This window comes from Drosophila takahashii, chromosome X (genome assembly GCF_030179915.1).
Source record: "Drosophila takahashii strain IR98-3 E-12201 chromosome X, DtakHiC1v2, whole genome shotgun sequence".
Lineage (NCBI taxonomy): Eukaryota > Metazoa > Arthropoda > Insecta > Diptera > Drosophilidae > Drosophila > Drosophila takahashii.
In genome coordinates this window covers 12,131,938-12,156,888 of record NC_091683.1, presented here as the reverse complement: position 1 = coordinate 12,156,888, position 24,951 = coordinate 12,131,938, and the positions used below count along the sequence as shown (strand labels likewise).

Here is a 24,951-nt window from a genome sequence, read left to right as displayed (position 1 = left end):
GGCAAAAGCGCAATTAGCATAAAGTGCTCTACTCTGGGTCTCGAGCTTGTTCGTGTCTCTGACAGTTGCGCATGGCGGTAGGCAGTGGCGCACCAAAAGAGGGGTTTCCGGGGAGCTTTTTTAAGAAATATAAGGAAATTTAAATGTTTTGATAAGGGGAATAAAAAACTAACTTCACTTTTTTTTTACCAAATATTTTAAATATTTAAAAGTTCCCATATCATAAAAAAAAAATGGTATACCCATAAAAAATTTTTTTTTTAAAGATAAAAAACTCAAATTTTAAAAATATTTTATATACATTTATCGTGATATTTAATGGTAGGTGAGGAAAAGCCCCTTGTTATGTTCGACAACCCCCCTTAGAATTACCATCTAAGCCACTCGCTGTTGTCGCTACTGTAGTTGCAACTAGTTCCTTACTTATTGCTGTTGCTGTAGTTGAAGTGTGAAAAGTTGGCGGTTGAATTGCAGGTTTCAGGCGAAAGGTGGAAGACAAGAGACGCGAGACGGGAGGGAAGGAATGAAGGAATTGGGAGACGAAGAAGGGAAGGTAGATGGGAGGTCAAAGCAAAGAGTGAACAATAAAGTGAGTAAGTGGGCGTGGCGGAAAAGGGAGGGGCGGCATATGCATAAGTTGTCTGTTCATTGCGTGTCTACACATAAAAAACAGGTCTCCCCAACATTTTTATGATCAATTGTTCACCGTTCATATGGGTTGGGTTTAAAAATAAAAGAATAGGAACTTAACCGGAAACATAATAACATTTTATTAGGATAGAAATTTATTAAATGTTAGAAATGTTCTTATATTTAATATAAAAACAAGATTGTATTGTAATAGATTTTTATTAAATATTAGAACTACTTTTATATGGTTCTCTATATATTTTTTTTAAAATCCCAAAAATATTCAAATTCTACCTATAAAATTTCCCTAATTTTTTCCAGTATTTTGTAGTGTACTTTACTCTCCACTCTCCCACCTCAATTACCTCAATTTATGTTCATTTGTTGCTTCTCCTCCATCTTTTTACCCAGAAATTGCCATTCATTGCACGTCTCGTTTTTTGGATAGGTTTTTTTGTTTTCAGTTGCTTTTCTTTTCCCTTGGTTTTTTCCCTTTTTTTTCTTTCTTTGGAATTGTACTTTATTTTTTCGTGTGTGCTTTTGTGCTCTGAGCTGAGCTCAGTTCAGTTGAGCGGCTATTTAAATCGCTTAAGACCTCCCAACCTCCCGCATTTCACCTTTCTTTTATTGGTTAATATGCGTGACTAGAATTGCTCGCTCGTTTGTTTGTTTGCTTTGCTCGTTGTCATAACAGCGCTAGTTATCAGTTTATCAGCATTATCCGCAACTTTAATAACTGACAACGAAAGCCGGAAACTTAAATTGAAACGAAATTGTCTGCAGGTCGAAATTGGAGATGGGCAGCGGAATCGGAATTGGAATCGGAATCAAGCGGAATCTTAAGTTCAAGCGATGATTATTTTCCGCCTACGACTTCCGCTATAAGGTTCTTAAGATGTCTGGGAAGTTTACTTACTTGTGGTTGGCATTTTCGAAAATGTAATATATTTTACTATGTATTTATTTGCAACTCCCCTTTTATATCCACACACAAAAAAATTTGCTTGGTAAAATTGACAAACAAAGATAGTTACGTAACTATTAAAATAGTTACGTGTATTTTGTTTTTGCTTTGGGTTTGTGTCTTTGCTAATTGTGTGTATTTTGTTGTTGTGAAATGACTATTTACTTAGTAGAATTGACAATTTTGCTGGTTGGGGCCTGTTTGACAATTATTACAGTTGATTTTACTAAGTTTTTTTTTGTGTGCACATATTTTGTACATTTATTTTTCCCCGACTTCCTTTGTGTTACCAAAATTGGTCTTAAGCTCTATTTCCCCCTCCATTCCTTATGGGCATTTTGAAAAGTGCTCAATTTCGCAATTACAAAACGATTTCGATGGCAGACGGCAATCAACAAATGTCCCAAAGGAGCCTCAAAGCCAAAGGCCCCATCGGCGGTCGGGGGAAGTGTCTAAGTAGCTTCGGATGGATCCTTCTGCTTTTCCCATTTTCCATTTGCACTGAAGATGCCCAAAGGTATAGAAAAGTATTTTGTGAATGGCTCAGCCATAAAGCACAGACAGACAGCGAAAGGACAGCATTTGTGTGGAGAGAGCGAGGCTGGACTTGAGCTAGGCTCCCCGGCAGAAGGACAAACAGATGTACATATATTTTCCACTGAGAGAATTTAATTTATAAATTAATTCGGATTTTTACTTACATTTTATTATAACTATTTAACCCCAGGCTATCTTAATTTTACAATCTTTTATGTTTTTTTTGTAATATTTATAACCTTGAATTTAAATAGTATTTAATTATATCTTGAAGTTAGAATTTTGAATATCACTTTACATTCAAAAATAATGTACACTTAACCTGAAGTTAACTATTTTTAATGGTTTTCCGTAGTAGTTTAAAATTAATTTGTAAAAATGTTTATGGATTTTCGCCCATGTCTTACAATCAGTGGAAATCTCTTTGGTCATACCCAATTGTCAAAGTATTTTCCCCACCTTTAACCTCAGGTTAACAACTCTTGAACCTCGAATTTCCTTTTCTGAGTGTAAAAATACACTAACACAATAACTGACTTGGTTAGCCTGGCTTAGAGCGAACTACAGTTTGCCTTTTGCCTTTGACCAGGCAATTTACCAATGAAACTTTTACACTGTTGACATGCGAGTGTGCCTGTGTGTGTAGAAGTTAGAAACTTGCAGACAAAGTGGAGCAGGGGATAAAGGAGGGACAGAGAGAGAGAGAGGGAGAGAGGAGGAAAAGGCGAAGTAGCGCAGTAAGAGAATTTATTAGTTGCCTTTCATGGCAAATATTGTGACAAATGGGCATATAAAAGGAGCCAAAGGTGCCGGGAAAAGTGGGTGGCAGAGGCAGCGGGCGGAAAATAGGAAACGGGCGGGAAAGGGATGGCATGTCTAGGCGCAGTTTGTGTGTGTATGCGTGTAGGCAACTGAGCGAGCATTAAAAAGTTCCCGTTACACAGACGAGGCGCCATCTTGATAATTGCTTAATACAGGATACAGGTGAGACAGGTGTAGTGTGGGAAAAGGACAGACTGGAGATCTGAGGGAATAAAACCACCGAAACTATTTAGTTTTCATCACGCAACATTATTAATATTTCGATAATCTTGGTTTATTAAATTTCTATACTTTTCTTCCTAAATATTATTTAGTAAAATTGGTTTATTACACATTTCATACAAGTAGATCTCTCTTTAAAGGTGATAGATATACTTATTTTTCAAATTGCCAGACAATTTAATTTTGAACTTTAACAAGAGTGTCAATTTGCAGGCTTCGCCACCACTTTTATCACAATATTTTCCACACCTCCCAATTACCTTTCCCTGCTTATCTTTTATACATATCGAATGTGTTTATGGAAATTGAAAAGCCAGGGGAGAAAATTGTCAAGTGCCTGCTGTTTTTTTTCTTCTTGTATTTGTTTGTTCATTGTAAGGGCAAAAATATGTACGACAATATACATACATAAATTTAAATGCCATAGGTACACTGAAGGCCATGAGTTTAAAATTTAAAATATCTGTATTTTACATATTTTAAAATTTTATAAATAATTTCTAAGGATAAGATTCCATTTATATTCCATCTCTGGGTATTTTTTTTCACTTGCATATTTTTGTTCACATTTAATATTCAGAGACTCAGACAGGAGAAACTTTACCCACCCTCAAATACCTGCACTTAAACTGATTTTAAAATTATTATTATTATTGAAAGCCACTTCTCGCCAGCTGCAACCGAAATTAATATCAAATTTTATCGTTGCCTATTTGAATCAACGAATTCTCTCGGCCAGTCAATGAAAAATGAAAAATTGAAACTGCAAAATGGGAATTTAATAAGCCGGCTTGAAATGGTTATTAAAATTTCTGTACATTCTCCGCGCCAATTACACTTTGAAACCCTTTTTCACCCCCGCCGCCGCCAAAGTTTGTGCTGCAGATTGCATAAATTATGCTTTAAATGAAGGCAAAAAGCAGTGTGGTGGCTGGTCTGCAGTTAGCTTCCCTTACATACGTATATGCAAAAATCATAATAATAAATGCAAAAAAGAAAAATCAATATTTATGCCAAGACAGAGGAGAAGAGATGGCAGGGAAACAATTTTCCACTGCCAATTCTCCTTGGTCTTCTCTTATTTTTCCCTCTTTTTTTTTTTTGCAACAAACTTTTGCACTGAATATTATTCCTCGTTTTGCCATTTTCTTTGCTGCCCAGCGATGCGTGTCCTGGATCCTGAATACTGGGATAGGGATACAAATGGAAACATTTTGGGGGTTTGTTTTTTTTTTTCTCAAGGAACTTGGAACTGGCCATTTAAATTGGAAAATATTGCAAACATAAGCCATAAATATTCACTGAAAATATTGTATTTAAAAATAAAAAAAATATTATACTCAAAAAGTGTGCAACCAAAATTGTTTTCTAAAAACTGCATTACTTTATTATATATTTCTTATTAATAAACCTTTAAATCATAATATGTTTAACACAGTTACTTAACATTTAATCGGGGTCACCATTCGGTAATTAAGAAAGATCTGCCAAGATAAATGAGTCGAGGCGAAAACCGCGTTATGCAACACGAAATCGATAAATTAGCATTATTAATGGACCTTGTCGAAAATGCCCATCTCGGGGAATTAACCTTAATGTGTCTTTTGTATTTCCATGGCTTTTCTTTCGATTTCAGATTTGGCCGTTGGCCCCTTTGACATTTTGCCAATGCAAAAGCTTTCTCCGTTCGGTTTTGTGGCCATGTCAAATGTCAGTTAGGATTTTCCCTATAAAAGGGGTTGGGCCAATCGTTAGAGGTTAACCCATTTTCCTTCGACGAGCACAAAGAACTTGGCAGAATTTTAACGATACTACCGCGATTTGATTTATTTTGATTTGTTATCACTTGGCTTTGATACCTATATTTATTTTCTAATATTTTTTGTATCTCTTAAATTTTTCCTGTTCTACATTTTTTTCACTCTATTTTAATTTGGTTTTGCCAGCTTTTCTCAATTAAATGGCAAGTGCGTTTAAATCTTAATTAAAAGTTTTCTGCACTGCGGCCTGCAGTTTTTGCAATTTTAATTAAATGACTTCGACTTGCACTTTGCATTCGCATTTGGATTCGGATTTGGATTTGGATTTGCGCAGCCACTCGCCTCTTGCACTTTTTGCCATTTTAGCGTGTGCAACGAAACGTGGCAAGGCCTTAGCCCCAATTCAGCTGGCTGAACTCAATCCTTAAAGGATTTAAACAGGGGCTGTCGGCGGGTGGCAATCGCTCCTTAGCCCAGTTGGCTAAATCCTGACAGATTGATGCCAAGGCAGATTGCATTCCCAGATTCGCTGATCCTGTGGCCCAAATTTTAAAGAGACCCCCCCTTCTGCATTTTTTCTTTGTGTATTATGTATTACCAATTAGTATTTGCCACCTTGCCAAACAGAAAATTCGGTCCTTTGTTGATTAAACACACAACTGGTGCAGAAGTGTGTCACACTCGTAATTAAAAAAGAACTTTGTTGCCCCCCAAAAACCATTATTCTGTGCTCGCTCTCTCCAATTTTCATTTGGCCTTAAAACATTGTAATGAAAGCAACTTATTTCTCCATAAAAATTCCCCACCGCCACAATTTTTATGTGCCATTTTTTATGTGCAACTTCAGAATGGAATGACAAATGAGTTGGTCCAACCAAGAAAAAGAAAACAATGTTGATCGAATTTATGGTTTAACGAACGGGATGCAACATTTTTAACCGGAACTTAACCTATTGGTTACATTTTCAGCCACTATTCCCATTTATGTGCAACTTTAGAATGGAATGACAAATGAGACAAGAAGACACTGTTGATCGAATTTATAGTTCAACCAATGGGATGCAAACACTTTAACCGGAACTTAACCTTTTGGTTACATTTTCAGCCACTATTCCCATTTATGTGCAACTTTAAAATGGAATGACAAATGAGACAAGAAGACAATGTTGATTGAATTTATAGTTCAACCAATGGGATGCAAACACTTTAACCAGAACTTAACCTATTGGTTACATTTTAGCCACAATTTCCACTGAAAAGAGATGCATTTTTGTAAACCTCAGACGCGGTAATTGAACCACGCCCACTGAGGCATTAACGCCCATTCGCATACAAGTCCAAAGAGCAACATTTTAAGCAACATAAATATTTACGCAAAAAGAGAAGAAGAAGCCCACAAAAACGCAGCATAAAAGAGAGTGAAACCTAAATGGAAGAGGGGGAGGGTGGTGGATAGGAAATTCAAAAACTCCATTGGCGGAGGTGCCTCTATAAGGCCTAAACTAAACTGGGCTAGGCAACATTTAGATGAATGGAGGAGGGCGGAATGGCAGTGGGTGGGGTACATTGCGAGGATGCACTGTGAGAATAATCAAGAAATATATTCGATGTTTAAATTTCCTTCTTGGTAAAGTAAAAAAAAGGTTTCAAGGCTCGAAATATTATGAAAATTTTAGTTTTAAAACAAAAAAAGTCTATACATCATTAACCTACAAAAAAATATTTTTTTTCTTATTTTCAAATTTTGTTTTATAAAGCATCAGAAACCATATTTTTTGTGAGTGTAGTTCCTCGTTCTCGCTGGCGTTCGTTATGAGCCACCAGCCGCCGACGACACTTGAAAGTGTCGCAAAGTTTTCTTTTTTTAACGCTATTTTTTCCCCATTTTTCCCTAGTTTGGCAAACAAACAAACAAAGGAACAACAAAAGCTCAACCTGCCGTGCACCATTAATTGAAGTTTGTTGAACCAAAAGCTGTTTGCAAAGCCACAACCAGCACACTATATTCCGTACTATAGATATGTATACATATAGCCGTACTTTCAATAGCGAACACATTTTCAGCTGCTGATGGTTTTTGATGATGCCAAAAGATACACACTAAATATGGATGCGGGCAAACAAAGTATGCGCATAGAAACGACCGCTCGAGGACCAATTTTCCGTGGTAAACTACACCTTCCAGTGTTGGTAAATGTATTGAGAAGCGTTGGAGTGCACAAAAGTGCCAAAAGTTGAGAGTTTCTTATGCAAGAGCAAACTTTATGGCCAAGTTTTGGTGAAATTGCAAACTTTAGTGGATATTGCATAGGAACGCGGATTGAAATGGCGGAAAAGCGGGGAAATTTGTCGAGTGTCAAAATTAAAGAATACCACTTCCTGTGGCAAAAACTTTGGGAATAACTTTTTAATTAAGAAAATAAAAGAAAGTTTCTGTTGGTATTGAAACTGTCAAACAATTAAAGGTTTTCTTTCTGTGTATTGACCTAGGATTCGTTGGAAAACCCAATGACATTATTCAGAAGAATTAGGCTTCGCGGTCTTCCGGTGAACCGCAAATGTATTTCAAGCACTTTAATGCTCGAGTGCTCGAACATTTGCTCTTCGGAAGGTTTTCCTCTCACCCCATTTCGGGGTTTTCCAGCGATTTCACTTTGCATGAAGAAACTCTAACCGCAAGACTCAAGTATGCAGAGAAACTACTCGTACTCGTACTCGTACATATTTAGATAAGGTTATCTAAGTGTGTGCACTTATATTTTTTTTTTGTACATATAAGGCAAAAGCAGGGCGCGTCTGTTGTCATGATGCAAGTTTCCATCTGCAGCTACCCCAAGCCTTCGTGTTTTGTTATATTTTTCATTAATGATGTAATTTGGTGTCATTGTTATAGGCGACAGCGACAACAAACTACAACAATGCATCGCATTTCCTACTTGACAGCGGCGTCAGTTTGTCATTGCATCAGTTTGCCAGTTTCACGGGAGTGCTGTAGTCTACACTAAGCTCAAAATAGTGTAATAAACCTTGTAGCAGATTATTAAATTTAATTTAATAAAGTTTGTTTTAGGAATCACTTATAAAGGTGTCTAAAAGTATGCAGTGAAAAAATAACGTGTATCAAAAATATTGTTGCCTACTTTCAGACACTTCTATAAGTGATTTGAAACACCGAAATATCGCAATACCAGTTAATACATTTTCTCTCTCTGCAGCAAAACACAATGGCAATGGGAAATTACGGCAGGCTGTTGGCCCGCCCTTCTTGGTGCTGAAATTCAAATTAATTAACATTTTGCTGCTCTCATTTTGCAGCAGCGGCTGAAACAGCAGCAGCAGGAACTGCAGGATTAGGCAGTAACTTACGGCAGCTGTGCGGCAATTTGCATTTGCCAAACTCCGAAATGAAGAAACAGCAGCAGAATATTAAAAGACACAGAGGGATATACGTAGGGATAGACATAGAGACGGCTACAAACCGACAAAGAGAGATGGGAGATCTAATAAATTCTGTCTCCCTGGCTTGCTTTTTTTTATGCACCAGAAAACTTTAATAATAGATAATAATATTATGAAAAATGCTAACAAAATTTTAAAATTTTTGAGTTTTGAAATCATTTTAAACGCGCCTAAAAGTATGCAAAGACAAAAATTATTAAACAGGCTTATATAAATTAAATTTAATGTACAATATTTTATGTACAATATTCACCTTAAATATTTGCAAGCGAATCCTTGCGTAATCCTAGATGAAAATCGCCATACTTTTGTTTTGTGGATGGCGTGTGGACTGAAAGCTTTTGTTTTGTTTACTTTTGAGGCCGCTGGCGGTGGAAATATTTGAGCAAACAATTTCTGGTTAATAGGGAAATGGGAAATGGAGCGGGGCCAAGGAAATAGGAGCTGTAACGCCGCAATGTTCTAGGGAGGAAAATGGCTTTTGGCTATGGGCCACCTGTACGTACGTACGTATGTATATACCATCACATCCTTTCAAGGACATTATGGCAGAATCAGCCCCACAAATCAACGTCTTCTCCTTCCCGTTTCCACTCGCACTTCCTCTTTTATTCCTTTCCATGTGCCGCCTATTGTTTCGCTTCTCCCCTTAAAATTCCCAACTCCTTTTTCTGCATCTCTGCACTCAGCTTTTTCCCGTTTTTCATTCTTTCTTTGCGTTTTTCCATTGCACAATTTTTTTTTTTATCACATCCTTAAGCGAGAAAAATGGGCGTGTTTTGCACATAAATTTGCATATTTTTCAAAGGAAATTCACCATTTTAATTTGCCTAATTTAATGCGAAAAATCGCAAACAATTCTTTTTTTTCATACCCTCTATAACGCCTTGTTTCTCTCATTTTCCCTTTATTTTCTCGTTATTCTCCTCTCATTTTTATGACGTCTTATCCCAGGACATTTTATGGCCATCAAAATCGTATAAGACGTCAAAGAAATAAAAAGCCAGAGAATGGGCAGAAAGAAAGTTTGCCCATAAAAAAGGGTTGCAAAAAAGAAGGGGAAGGAGAAAGTGTACTGCGAATTTAATGAATTGATTGATTGATAGAATGATTAATGGGATGGCAGAATAGAAAAAGGATAGAATGAATCTATGAAAGTTTGAAATTCTAATGTTTGACCATCACAATAAAAGACAATTGAAAGCGCAAAATAAAAACGAAAATACTCACAAAAGTAGGCAATAATTGAATCCTATTTTTTAAGAAATACATGAAAAATCTTTCACGTCTTTCCAGAAACTTTATTCAGATTCTCAGAATAATCCAATTAGCTCGTGTTGTGATACCCCAAAAAACATCCCAAGAAAGCCATACACACAATCAGGGAATTAAATTGAATTAAATGCAGACAGGAGGAGCTGCTCCACTCGTTTATTTTTCCAAAATCTATGTAAAATTCAAAGGGAAAATCTGGGTAGAAAGGAAACTTTCACTGCCTGAACGGAATATGAATATTTCCAACTTTAATATTATTAAACATACATAGAGACACTCACACACACACTAAGAAATTTGGTTTGTTCGTCATCAGGAACTTTACGGTTGGCAAAAGTTTCATTTCATTGAGGTGGCCGCCACACAAAAAAATCCCTTTTCTTCGCAAAAGATTTGTGCAAACAATTTTCAGCCACAAAGTGTGTGTCTGCACATACATAAATTTGCTACGAATGTGTGGGTGTTCGTTTGTATGTATGTAGGTATATATCATGTGTGTGCACTTGTGTGGGAGTGTTTACAAATGTGTTCGCCCTGTAGCCATTTTCAGGATCCACTCCTTTCTCCACTTTTCCCCGGGAACCTTTTCCCCTGGCGTTTTGTTTACGGTTACAAAGGGCCGCCTGAAAGTGAAGCTAGGGATCTACAGTGAGCACTCACTAACAACTACAGCAAAGTTCGGGGGATTTTTCTATGACTAAAAAGTCACAAAAATATTTCGAACATTTCAATAATCAAAACAATTAAACCTTTTTTAATAACATATTTCTTAGAAAATTTCAATTTCTTAAATATATTTTCCATAGGTATATTAAAAATAATTCCCTGCCAAAAAATTAAATACAGAGCCAAATAATTTATACTGTACTCCCTGGTCCTTTTCCGCACTTTCTCCGCTTGAGTTTCTCCAGAGGGAATACAAAAAAAAACAACAAAATAAAGGGACTCTCTGGGTTGCCGGCAAAAATCTTGGAATGCCGTGCAGACAAATTCAATTTGTTTTCTCCTACAAAATGTTTCTTTCAAAGGGGAGGATAAAAAGTGGGCGGATAAAATGGGGGAGAGTGCGAGTGGGAGTGGCAGATGGAAGCCCAACTATGCGAAAACGGAAGTTGCACAAAAAAAGCGGACAGAAAAAGTACAACAACAAAAAAAGCAGAGAAAGCAAATGTCGTGCATACTGTACAGTGGGTTTCGCTTTCTAAACTAATTTTTTTAAGTTTTGGATTTTGATTTTCGGTGCAAATTTAAAATTTTTTCTAATCGAAATTTTGCTGTAACTTGGGCAAAAATGGTCCCAAATCAAAAAGGAGCACTGTTCTGAGCAGCTAACAACCCTATAATTAATATCAGTGCACTTTCCGACTGATTTAAAAAAAATAAAATTTTTACTCAATTTTCACTTTTTAGACAAGGGGTACCATCATAATTTTTTGCAAAAAATGAAAAAAATTAAAAATTTCCAGGTTTAAATGCAGATTGACTGGAAATTTTATTACGAGTTCAACGAGGTATGGCATTCCACATTTGGATCATTATTTCAATTTTTATGACCAAAATACTATTTTGTTTTGGTAGAAAATCAAGATTTTGATTTATGGTGCAAAGTTTTAACATTTAATTTAATATTTTTCTCTTTAGCCTATGCCTTTTTAAAGAATTTGGTATCACTATGCCAGGGTTGTCAGGCAACCCCAAAAAAAGAAGGGAAATATTAAATGAGCATTACAACTATGTATTCTTCACCCGGAACCGGCAAACTTTTTGTTGTGATTTCCTTCTTTTTTTTTTTTGTTGCGCAAAAGTTACAACAAAAAAGAAAAGTCTCGTCTGCGGGAAGAAGTGGCAATAACAACAAATGCAGACAACAAAAGCCACAATGAACAGAAAATGCTTAATAAAAGGGAATAGAGAAAATCAATATATTTCGGCAGATACACACACACACACAGACACACAGAATGAGGGTTCCTGTGAGGAGTTGCCGGCAAAACTTTCGTATACGTATACGCCATGTGGTACAGTCCGAAGGCAAACGAGCGAAAGAGAAGGCGAGATACCGGAAGATAGAGAAGGCGAATGGTTGAGGGAGAGGGCACGATTGTTGCGCAGTAAATGCCGTTAGATAAATGCGAAAACAGCGGCGAAAATTTGAATTTCCATGAATGAACAGGGAACAGAATGTGCGAAAGAGACGGGGCGAGACATCATTCAGAAAAGGCTGTTATTTTTTTTTTCGGCAAGTTTCTGTTGTTTTGCCCCCACTTCCGTTTGCTTCCTGTATTTATTTACATGTGATTGTTTGCATCTCTGTGCGTTTTCCATGGGTATTTTCATCTGACCCACTTGTTAAATCCCACAAAAATTCATTGATTAATTCCCGACCACCTTTGTTGTCCTCTTTTTTTTTTTTTGGTTTTTCGTTTGATTTATACATACACATTTTTTTTAGAATTTATTTATTATTATTAATTAATTTTTTCTTTTAATTTTTCACTTGTTTGGCTTTTATTTTAACTCTTTTGAACCTCCTGTCAGGGGATTAATTTCATTTAAGCCAATGGTAGGTCCTGTCAAAAATATCCTCTCTTGTAACGGCTATAAAGTTACTTTTTCCCATTTGGCTTTTCCATTTGGCCAACAAATGACTCGCTTTGGAAAATGTTAAATCAAGCGTTACTGATGCAATTAAAAGGCCAAAAGGCGGCGGAGGAAATGGGCAGAAGGGATATGCCCCAAAGGCCAAACAGGACAACAACACCGGGATGAGTGAAAGTGGAAGGCAAAGGGAACGGAAAATCCTAGTCGAGAGTCGACAGCAGTCCCTCACAGCAAACTGCATGTAATTGCATGGAAAATTAGCTGTGACACCGGGTGAATGGAGGAAAATGGGCGGTGGGGAGGGGGGCTATTGACAGGAGCCAAAGAGGTGATTTCCACCAGTTAATGAAGTCCAACGGGGAATCAGAGGCAGACAGGTAATTTGATTTCGGATCATGCATAGTTCAGTTTATTTGCCCGCATGGCTCGCACAACGATCAATATGTTCTATACACCTTTGCGCCATCTCCTTTGGAAATCTCCACCTTTCCATCTGTCACACAATACTGAAATCCCCCACCGCACCACCTTCCATCCCAAAAACAAGAGGAAAACAATTCCCTTTTTTGCTACTTCAGCTCTTTTTCCGTACTTCACAGCCATACACTTTCCCCACTTTTCCTCGGCATTTTCCATTCGTCTGTGGCGGAAATGTTGGCAGGCTACAAAAAGAGAGACAGCGGCCAAAAGTGAGACAGATGCAATTTACCGGAGCACAATGGATGAGGTGAGCATTAATGCACAAATGCGACACCTGGCGTCAGGAAATTGCTAGGAAGCGACTAGTACGGAAATGGAATTGTGATCTATTGTTGCAGGCACAATTCCTGAAAGCTTTCACCGCTTGTCAATGAAAATAAACGTGAAACAAATTTCAAAGTTTCTTGCAAACTAGGGGATAATTGTTTAGAGTCAAACAATTGGCGCCCAACGTGGGGCACGGCTATTTTTGGTACCTCACTGCTTGGTAATAACAAATATTTCAAATCAAAAACGGAATACAAAATTCCAGTCAGCACTTCTCACACACATATATGTATGTACTTCCTCAAACATCGCAATTTCATTTCCTCTTCGCAAACAAATCTTTGCAGACTATCAATCAATGCGAATCACATGGGGGGAATGCAATGATAACAACACTCAACAACAGCGACAACGCAATTCAACAACAAAACTGGAGAGCAACACCAATGGGATTCAACAATGACGGTGTGACAGCTGTCAAAGCAGACGATAAAATCAACGGTAACAGCAGCTGACTTAAAAAAGGGGGTAGAAGGAGGAGGGTGAAAGAAAAAGAGCAGACGGGCGAAAAGGAAAAAGATTGCTTTAACAAGGACTTTCTTACAGTCACTTCAGTTACTTATTTCTACATGTTCCATTCAATTAATTACCTAAAAATACTTGGTATTAAAGTTATCTTTTTTTTTAATCTTATAAACTTAAAAAATTAACTTATCAAACCTATATCAATTATATCCCCTGATCACTGCGCATTTACCAACCCTTAATTAGTTGAAATTCAATGGTATATCCCACTCACAAAGTGGCGTGGAAGTGCATCCATCTTCATCAAATGTATATCCATCGAAAAACCATTTACCATTAATTATTCCATGAATTTTTCCCTCATATTTCGAGTCCTGGATGGCAATTTATGTTAACCTTCTTTAAATGAAATAAACCTGCGACTCCAAGAACACCAACCACAATGGCAACAACAAACAGGAAAAGCTTAAGCCTAAAGCAACTATTTCCCCCTCTTCAACGGAAATTAAGGGATAAAGTGGGGGAGTTGTACGAGAAGAGTACGTACTGAGCGTTTGCAGAGAAATCCTCTAGAAATTAGACTTTTTTTGGGGTGTTCAGGGTTGGTAAAGCTGGTCAAAAGCACTTTCCATCGTCATAGCGACAACAAATTCTCATGGCTCCCATCATCATCATCATCATCGTCTGAAGCGACAGCTTGGCGGGGTGGCAGACTTATAAGGGGGATGGTCTCGAATCCCCGGAAAGAAACGGGGTGTCTATATAAAGTTGCGTTTAAACGGATTTCATCACATCTCAGCCCGGCCAAAGGCAGGGAATTCAATTTAATTTATCAGGCGGCAAAGTAAAAGTCACAAAGATGAAAAGACGTACACCAAGTGAAAACATCTCCATCTGATATTAAGTCTTGATTCAAGATTATGAAGCAAATAAAGTTAGATTTAGATTTCTAAAAGTAAAATGTTTAAAATATCTGGAGAATCAGATGATTACTAGAATTTATATTTCGAAATATATAGGAATACTTAATTATATCAAAGTGCATCGAGTTTTCTTTCTCTGTGAAGTTCATCAACCCTCGAAAAGTGTGGCCAAGAGTGTGGGGAATTACTTAAAAACCAGGAAAATTGTCTTGTCTTCCTATTTTTTCTTGGCTCGACAGCAAATGCAATTAATCATTTTGCTTTTAGCGCTGGCTGAAAAGTATTTTAATGCTCAACGGGGTGCACTTGAAAATGTTTGAGGTTTTTGTGGGGGGAGGGTTGAGATTTTCCAAGCCCAAATTTGTTGACAATTAAGTGTGACCACTTCGAATTTCGGCTTATAAATCCATTTGTCCCCTGACTGGACAAAAGTTAAATAAAACATGGTGACCCCGACAAAACCGAAATATTTCGTTTTAATCATGTGTGCGTGTCCTGTCATCTAATTAGGCTCATTTGCATATGGTCCATCCATCCATTCATCTGACCATCAATCTGTCCATCTACATCCCTTTTGTCGGCCGTCGGTTGACCTTTTGGCTAGCCGACACTTTGGACAGGGGAATTCCAATTCAGTTTGCGGTCAGTGCATCTAATTCTTCTGTGGGGTTGCATGCAACTCGTCACCGTATCTGCACCCCGTTTGATTTGTTTATTTTGAGTTCGTTGGTTGGGGGGGCAAGGGGGGATAGGGAAACGCTTTAAATTGCCATTTGATTAAGTTTGCATGTGGGCGACGAAATGAGCTGCAAGTCAGTTATAAAATTAACTCGCAAATTATCGAATTAGGGAGGCAATATACGTGGTGAATATTTAATGGGCCATGTTTCTTGTTCAATGTCTTGAACATTTTAAATGAGTTCCCGTCTGCATTCATGTTCATTCATGTTCATTGATTAGATTGTTTTGGGAACATTGGAAATGCTTTTACAATTGGAACGTTGAGAGTGAAACAAAAAATTAAAATTGATTTGAACCCTCAAAACATAAATACTTAACTATAGGAATGTTTAAATCATAACACTTAACACCCTAACTTTATATGAACTTCTCTTGGTATGTTTATAAACCCATAAATCAAACGTACTAATTGTCTAGCTCTACATTACCTCTCCATCTTTCAATTTCTTTACCTTCTTATAATTAATTTCAATTCTCTTCCTTCCAGTTCTTTCTCTCTCCCATTGAGGAAATGGAGCTGTTCATTAGGAACGGATCTATTAACTTTTCCCTGCACACAATTCAATCTCTATCCATCTCACTCAGACCCGTCTTCCTCTAATTACAATGCCTTTGTCAGGGCCAAATGGTGTTCCACTTAGCACCTCTGCCTTCGGTGAGGGAAAGAGATCGAATGGGACAGTCGGAATGAAACAAACAAAAAAAAAATAAAAATTAACTGCAAGCGCGTAGAAGAGAACAGAATGGAAATAAATTTGTTGTTGTTTGAGCTTGAAGGACAGAGCCAATGTAGCCTACACTGAGAGAAATCACAAAAGGTGTAAAAACAATTAATACTATAAATTTTGCTATTGTTATGAACCATTACTGCTTCAAGTTTTAGTTTAAATTAAGGACATTTACAATGGATTTTACACAGAGAGAGTTCAAAGTTCAAACTGACAAAAAAAATTAATTTAAATTATTTAGGGATTCCACAGAGGTTTAAACTTTAAAGAAAAAAACCTAGAAAAAAAGTAAAAAAAAATATGTGATAAAATTAAAAATGTTTCTCACAGTGTTTTCGCCCAAGCAGCGCACCAGCAGAAGCTGCAACCGAGGGCAGAAGCATTTAAAAAGCGGAAATCAGGCAGACGGCATAAATAAACCGCATAGAGTCACACACACACACACTAGCACACCCAGATATGTAATACTGGTAGGTGTGTGTGCTGCTAAAAAGAGACAGCAACAATAGAGTGCGAAAGAGAAATCGCAGTTGCCTGGTGCAGACAGATAAACCAGAAAGCTTTGTCTTAGCTTTGTGGGCTCCACTCCTCGTCTCCTTTTCTTTTTTTTCCAGGGGGTCTGTCAGGGGTTAAGGCCGTCCTTTTCTGTAGAACCCACCACACAACCCCCCTTTTCTAATCCGCATATCCCATATCTTTCCGTCGCCATCTCCATCTGACTGTTTTAGTGCCAGTCTAAGCGTTTTTAAATGCATTTAAATGCAGATTGTAAGTTTATGCAGGGCCAAGTGCATGAATAAATTTGATGCACCAAGAAAACAAAGGGGTTTCTATAAGTAAACGTTATGCTTTTAAGGGGAAACCATTCCCAATCAACTCTTTTAAATTTGGTAAAATTCTTAAAATACAATAAATATCTCTATCTGTACAATTCATAAGTCACAATTCCCTTTGGAGTGTTTTCGGCGACTTGTCTTTGTCTTCATTTGACAATAAACCTGAATTATTTGCAACAATGAGATGGGATGGATTTACCCCACCCTATATGCAATGTGCATATTTACATACACATATATGTAAGCACATATCTTGCCTAAGAGCATTATTACGACAACTTGAGTGCTTTCAAGTGGCATCAGACGACCTAAACCCCGGCATATTGCAGAACTTCTTCAATTTCTTTCAGTGGTGCGAGTTCACAGCGATGAATTTTCTTCACTTTGGGGATTAGACACTGTCACTAAAGTGAGTGTGTGTGTGTGTGTGTGTGGGCAGAAGACTGCCTTTATTCAGATATGTACGAACCTGAAATGATAAGAGAAAAACAGAGTTTAATATAAAATTTGTTACCATGCATTGAACTTTAAATAACTTCTATGTTTTACGAGTTAGCTTAGGCATTTCAATTTTAAATAATAAAATATATATGAAAGATACAATCTATAGAAAATACTCAAAAGTTAGGAGATTTAATTCAGCTTAACTTTTGTTTACATGGGAAATCAGAGCTGGGGGCAGCTGGAGACAAAAGCTAAGCCATCCGGACAGCTTAATCGAATGTCATGACCAACTGCAGCACAAATTGTTATTGCCTCATTATAAATAATCCAGAAGCACCCCCATCCATCTATCCACCCGCCCTTCTAAATTTCTATATTCTCCTCTAACGCCCGTCTGTCTCTGTGTAATTGCTCTAAGCGTTGTTAATGTCATTTGTTGTTGCCATACGATTTAACCCCCGGAAACCTCGAGACCCCAGAGTTCCAGACACGAAAAACTAGAGCACACAAATATCTCAATTTTCCGCTGGTGGTGGCAAAAGTTAGCACCAGAAGAACATAGGAACATCGCCAGCAATTGGTACAACCTGATGCTGGAGTTTTTGGTGCAGCAATAAATTAGCATAAGCCCGACACGTAGCCCACCTTGTGACATAATACCCAAAAAAAAAAAAAAGAATAGAGGGCTGGTTAGGCCCGCCACATATGTTGGCCTTTTCATTCGTCATTTGTGTCAGCCGGCTTTTTGGTTCCTTCAATCATTTTTCAACAGATGTTGTGGGACGTTTGATATGTTTGTTTGTCTTTCTTTGGTTTTTTGGTCTCTATGTTTAATTTTAGGCTTTTCAAAAACAAACCAAAAATTAGCCATTAAATAGGTTTTGCAGTGTACTAAATTGATTCATTATATCAACTGAATATTTAGTACTTCTTTTAGGTATTTTAAGTATTTCCTAGAACCTTGTAAAAAGTTAAAATAATGTTATATTTGAGCTCTGAGGTGTTGTCCAAAAATAAATAATGGATGGAGGGACCGAAAGGCTATCTGTTTTCTGACGCCCATTGTTCTCCATCTGAACTGTTAACAGGCTGAATGGCCAATCGAATGCCAATCGATAAATAATAAAGGGGCAGCCTGATCGAACAACCCCGGGAGGCCTTCTCGCACCCCTCGTTTTCCCTGTTCCTTTTTTTTTTTTTTTTATTCCACCCTTGGGAAAATGCCGCCCGAGATGCGTGCCAAAAAAGTGTTAAAAATGCATTCCACGGAGGGAGTGAAAAAGAGAAAAGAAAATCTGCCTTGATTTCTCTTTTTGCATTGGTTTTTCCTCCTGTTCGATTTACCCCTGAGTTTGGTTTTATCAGACATACTCATGAATTAATTAAAGTAAAAATATTCTTTAAATCGGTAAAATGTTTGCTCTTGAAAAATATAAATCTCTATGAGTTGAACTAGATCTAATTTACAATATATAATAAATAGGTAATACTTAATACAGGGTACACCATCCCTCGATGTCAAAAAACTCCCCTACGTAATTTGTGTATATTTTTTTTGTATCCGAAAAATGGCAATAAAATTCCTTTCTAATGAAAACGCGACTCACACACACACACACGTGTCGCACTGGCCATTAAAATAACTTTATCCCCGAAAATTGCCAATGGTCATTGAATCGCTGGCCATTTAACGTGCTGATAGCCAAGCGCACGGTAACAAACTCGATCAGACACACGATATCATATATTCACAGTTGACTTGAGACCCGTTGCGAATTATGGCCATGTAAGCTGATTGCAACGTTTAAGAAACGGCTTAAGGATGCACCTCCAATTTCCACATGCAACAGAACTGAGCCACCCACAACCTTTCGCAAGCACTGACATAACTGTCAACAGTGTGTGCACTGAGGAAAAAAAAGGGTTTTTAAGAATATTTTTACACGCCATAATTAAAGAAGTAGAAATAATAAATTACTTCAATTTCACAAGTGATCCTATGATCTGAGCAATTTTTTTGGCGCCCCCGGGTGGACGCAAACCACCAACCGCTTGTGGTTACCATCCGATAGACTTATTCCTGACTTCAATAACTTTTTCAACTTTTTCGTTCAGTGCTTGGCAAACTTGCGGTAAATTGAATTTGCAGGGAAGACGCTGTCGACTCCTCAGTGCACTTTAGCACGTATCCCTAATGGTGGATGGGATGGGATGGGATTTAGGATGTGGCATGAGTTGCAAGTGGCGCGAATGGCGTATGTGCATGGCAAAAAGAATGGAAATGTTTATGCAAACAGTTTAAGTCACGAGTGAAGTTGGAAGGTTGAGAGAAGTATGTAAGTAGGTGGAGATGTGGATGGAAATGGAAATGGTGGCCACAGGTGTAGCCAAAGCCAAAGCGAAATGTTGCCATTTCCATGCTAAACGTTATTTAGCGTCTAGTTACATGCTCGTTCAGAGGACTCCACAAGCCCTGAAGCACATCCTCTGAATATTTCCACTTTTTCCCCTCTTTCCCTCTTTTTTTTGTGGAGCATAAAGCACCTCAATTATGGAGTTCATAGCCAAGTCTGGCGGGTGATTGGGTTACCAACGATGAATATGCAATGCGCAGGAACTCATTCATCCTTGGCATGTCCAATTTAACTTCGTTTCGAAAAGCCAAATCAGTTGCAGTAGTTCAAAGTTGGTTTTGTCGCTCTAAAATTTAATTTTGATTCGGGGTTTTTCTAAGAAAATTGAAGGAAAGATTTTCTTATTGGATAGTTTTAAGATATCGATTTCATTTGTGGAGCAAAAGACATTAGTTCTTTATTCGTTTATCGTTGGCTAGTAAAAGTCTTGCTATTATCTTTAATGCTTCTCCGTTCGACTAATTGAATTGATGAACCATGCGGAGTGGATTAACTTGCAACCCCGATTCGATTGAGTTTGAGGTTTACGCATTCCGATTCCGAATCCGGCTGCATAGCACATATCCCAAGGTCAGTGAATTGTACACACTCGAGAAGTTCTTCGGGGGTGGACAGTTTTTCTAGCCACCCTCGCTACATTTTTGACGCTTCTTGAGCACGGAAAAAATAAAACAGGAATAGAACCGAATTGCGTTTCACAAAAGGGCACTGAGAGAAAATTGTATAAATTGATTATTTACACTTTATTAAAATAATAAGTGAAAAGTTAGGTTATTATTTTAAAGGTTAAATCATTCAAAATAAAATATCTAAAATAATATCAAAACCTATAAATTTACTTGATTTTTTTTTAAGTGCATTAGCCGCAGCAGCAACTAATAATTAAATCGACAAATGAATTCACACCCTTCAAACTCAAACTAAATTACAAACGTGCTGGCCAAACAGTTTTTCTAGAGGGAGTTTTCAGTTTTTCCCCCGCGTTTTCGGGAGGGTTGTCGAGTTTTTCGGAAATTTCAAGGCCAATGACATCGGTCATTCTTTCCTGCTAGAGGAAATCATTGATGGGTTCCGATTTGTCTTTTCTATACATAATTTTCCTGTTCTGATTCGATTTTTGGGTGGATTCGTTAGATTCCAGTTGGCTTCATTGTATGTTTTTTGTATTGTATTGTATAACTTTTGGATAGCTTAATATTTAATAGATTTTACAGATATTAAGTTATTTTTTCAGTGACGTTTAAAGGTTATTTCTTTTCCCCCAAAGTTCTGGCTCTAGTATTCCCCATACCCATTTAGACCCACTCCGAGCGGCTAAATCACCTTACTTCCCCTGTCAAAATATAGAATAAAACAGACAAGCTGTCAGTTTGGGCCAAATGACAGGCGTCGGGCGAAAGAACTATCCAATAAACTGATTGACAAGCCGGGAAAAGAGAACTCCAATGGTTCCAAACGCGTCCATATGGAGTGGAATTTTCGATGATTTCGCAAGATTTTCAACTGCCTATAAAAACGTCAACGGAATGGGGAAAAGTGTGGCGCTCGCAAATGAGCCGCAAGTCGGGAGAAAGTGTGGGGGAAAAATTCAGAGTGCGATTTCCTGGCCACCCTTTTGAAAATAAACTCTGCATCTGGTGTTCTCCTACTATTTTAAATACCCCTGCCCTCCACTCCCCTCGCCGCCTTCAGATGAAACAATTTACAAACGCGCAGTCAATAAATTTCAATTAAGCAAACAGCAACTGCAAAACGACGCCCTCTCCTCTCCGTTTTCCCATTTTCCATTGCATTTTCTCATTAGTTTTTTTTTTATTATTTTCCAGTCTGCTTGTTGCTTTTGTTCATTTGCAATTGCAAATTCCTGTATACAAACGGCGATCGGGATTTGCGATTCCGGGGCAGAATATAAAAGTATTGATTTTAATTAATGCAAGTTGAGGTAATCATGAATGGAGTCAGCTATTATTATTATATCATCTAAAGAGAGAAACCATTTGTAATCCTTTGTATTAGATATTTTAAAGGTATAATACAAATTAACAAGAATCGTTTGGGTTTTATGGATCAAACTTTAAACACCATATGTTCTCATTCTATTTTGGTCTACTTTTGGCCACCAGATCTCAGCTCTCCATTTGCACCAAGTCATTTTATCGACCTTTCGCTACAGAATACACAAGTAATTAGTGAGCAGACATTTCATTTCATGTAGGAATGTTTTCGCATACAAAAATTATGACTTTCATAATGTTCAAGTGGCGGCAGGAGGAACTAGTGCAGTCTCCTTCCGGTGGCTCATTCTTGTATAATACCTCCCCCTTATTTGGCTGCGAAGAAGAAACCTCCCCGGTTATGAATCATGTCCTACAGTAAACTAAATATTAAGTGACTTCATATAGAACACACCCACACATGTGAGCATACAGACGCGTTTAAAGTAATAGAAGTTTGCGATTAGTTTTGGGAGAAATGAGTTATTAGTAAGTAGATTTTTATTATTCAAAAAGTTTTTGATGATTAAGGAAACCTGTAAGTAAAAATGCATTTTATAGTTTTAAACTTTGATTATAACTCTCTTTTGAACTTTTTTTTAAAATTATAATTCTTTAAGTCTTGATAATAAAATATTTGAATTTTTTTAATAATAAGGTAGGTATTCAATTTGAATTCTTATAACATTTCATTACTACTTCCCTCACCGCAGCTGTGCAGTGCTCGATATATAAATTTGGGTCTGGGTTTTAGGTTTTATATAGCCAGAGTTGTGCGGAAAAGTCACCCCTAAACTATAGTGGGTGAACTGAAACGAAAACGAAAAACGCCTCACGGGAGCAAACACCGTTAGAGCAATTTCATTTTCGGTTCCTTTCTGGCTTTTGTTGCAGGACAATGAAGAATTCGGAATGGGCCAAACATTTCCTCCAACCCGAATTCTCGTTTTCCCAATCAGAAACTATACTTAAAGTCGGGAAGGTTTTTCGCAAAACGACCCGAAAACCCCCAGGCATTAATCGATCATTGATATAAAGTTGGAGAGTCAGTGAAAATGGATCATCAAGTTAGAGGAACGAACGAACACTTTCCCCTTTGCGGGAAACCACAATTTCATTGCAGCCATAATATCTTTGAATTTTCCTTTTCGATTTTCCTCTTTTTTGTATATTTCGCATTTTGTTGTAGCATTTCCGGCATTCGGCTCTATTTTCAGTTTGTGTTTGATGTCTCGAGATGGAAGATGGGAGGTGGTAGCTCATCAAAAAATATTGTTGCAAGATATTTTTAAGAGTCTAGCAAAAAGATCTGGCAAATATCAGACACCATCTGCCTATAAAGAGTGGAGTTATAAAAGTAGAGATCTTGGATATTTAAACAGAATCGTTTCTAGTTCATAAAATCAATGTACTACCTTCTCTTTTTTCTGCATTCTCAACTGACTCATTCAGGTTGCTTTTAAACGCGTATTGTTAATCTCGAATAAGATCAATTAGTCATGCCATCAGGGGGTTAATAAGCTCAAGCTCAACTTGGTTTAATTGTTACTTAATTTATGCACATTTTCGAGTAGAATTTGTTTCTTGCTTTGGGTGGAAAAACAAAGAGGGTTTCTTAATGCTGAGAAGGGGGTTGGGAACCCAAATGTTTTGGTGTCAATTGCATAACAGTGCAGGGTTGCATTTAATTGCCATCCTGCACTGACTTCTCCCCACCTTTTTGGTCCCTCCTTGAGAAAACATTTCTTTCTGGCGAATATCTCCAAAGTTTCGTGTTTTTGTTTCCGTTACGGTTGACACGTGTCCCAGGACATGAAATGGGCGTGGTTCTCGAGAAAATTGGTTCCTATCTGCATTGTGCATCTGTGGATTCCGCCCGGCATTTAATTACCCAGCACTTCCTTATTATTCAACCAGTGTCGCCAGCATCTTACGGGGATAATTGTTTTTAATTCCTTCTGTAAACCTTATTTTTCGCCTCATTTAAACTGGTCTTTTTACTTTAATCCATGGTATGCTTTCTTAATACCCATAAATATTGACTTTTCTTGGAGTTTAAAAATCAAATCATATCATAACATCATATTTACTTAGTATTTATCGATCTATAAATGAAAATCAATCGAAAAGCAATCACTATCATTTATCGTCTGATACTTTATCAGTTTAAACGGTTAAGCATATACTCTATAAATACCACATGAATGTGTTCTTGCATTAATGAATGCCTGTGTTTATTCGTGTCTATTATTTGACCGAGAGACGTGACTTATGGGCCACCAGCGTCGAAACGAAATAAGTTAAGATTGTATGTGCCCGAATGGCAAATATTTCTGGCCATTTATCGGTGCAATGAAAAAAAAACAGCGACCGGTGAAACAACTTGAACAACTAAAAAAGCAATTGAAATGGATCTCCCGGGAAACAATTGGTGGGTTGTATTAGAAATAGTAGAACACTGTATAGATATGCATGTATGTATGTATTTTTATGGGGGAGCAGTAGTCGTTACGCGCCAACAATTTCGTTAAACAAATAAAACTAAAAACAAACGAATGAAAATTTGTCAATGTAAAATGAAACCAAAGTCGAATGCGAACCGGTTAACGGTGGGTTTTAAATTCAATCCAAGTCGTGCCCACATCTGTGATAAATATTTACCAGTAGTATCCAGTAAGTAGCATATAGATCGAGTTAAGACTAGATAGATGGAGTATTTCCCATTTTCTATTTCTTTAAGAATAGATATTGTAATGAAAAATACTTAATGAAAATGGAATTCGTGCAAAACTGCAAAAGTCGAAAAGTAATTGGGAAAATTGCAAGTCTCAGAGCTTACATCACAAACTTGGATGCACAAATCGGGGGGAATCGGTTATGAAATTGTTATGCAAAACAGAAACCGTAACCGATACAACACGAAATATCAATTAAAGGTTTTAAGCATGCGTGCTAGTAAAGATAAGTAATATCTAGACAAACCCTTGAGAATACAATTTCGTTTTCTCGTTATATTATAGATTTTTAACTGGCAGTCGAATGCATTTTACTTTATATTTCCCTCAAGCACGACTTGAGATGCAAAATGCTAAATCTTGTTTAATTATTGATTGTTGTTTCCTCAAGGTCTTTGTTTGTTTTGAGTAGTCCCATACAGTGAGACAAATACATCCGCATGGACAATAACGAAAAGCAAACATGATGCCAAATAATTGAATTTAATTAACATGGGAAAAGACCAAAGACAAAAGTGAAGAAGATTTTCATGTGGGTGAGAAAATGTGGGGTTGGTTGGGTCACAAATAAATAAATAAATAACTCTGGACAAT

The 24,951-nt window shown here is 37.3% G+C and overlaps 1 protein-coding gene across 4 annotated transcripts in view; it reads right to left on the bottom strand.

Moving 5' to 3' along the window:
• Positions 1-24,951, bottom strand: part of Ptp10D (Protein tyrosine phosphatase 10D) — a 46,565-nt gene that overhangs the window by 19,026 nt on the left and 2,588 nt on the right. The window lies entirely within an intron of this gene.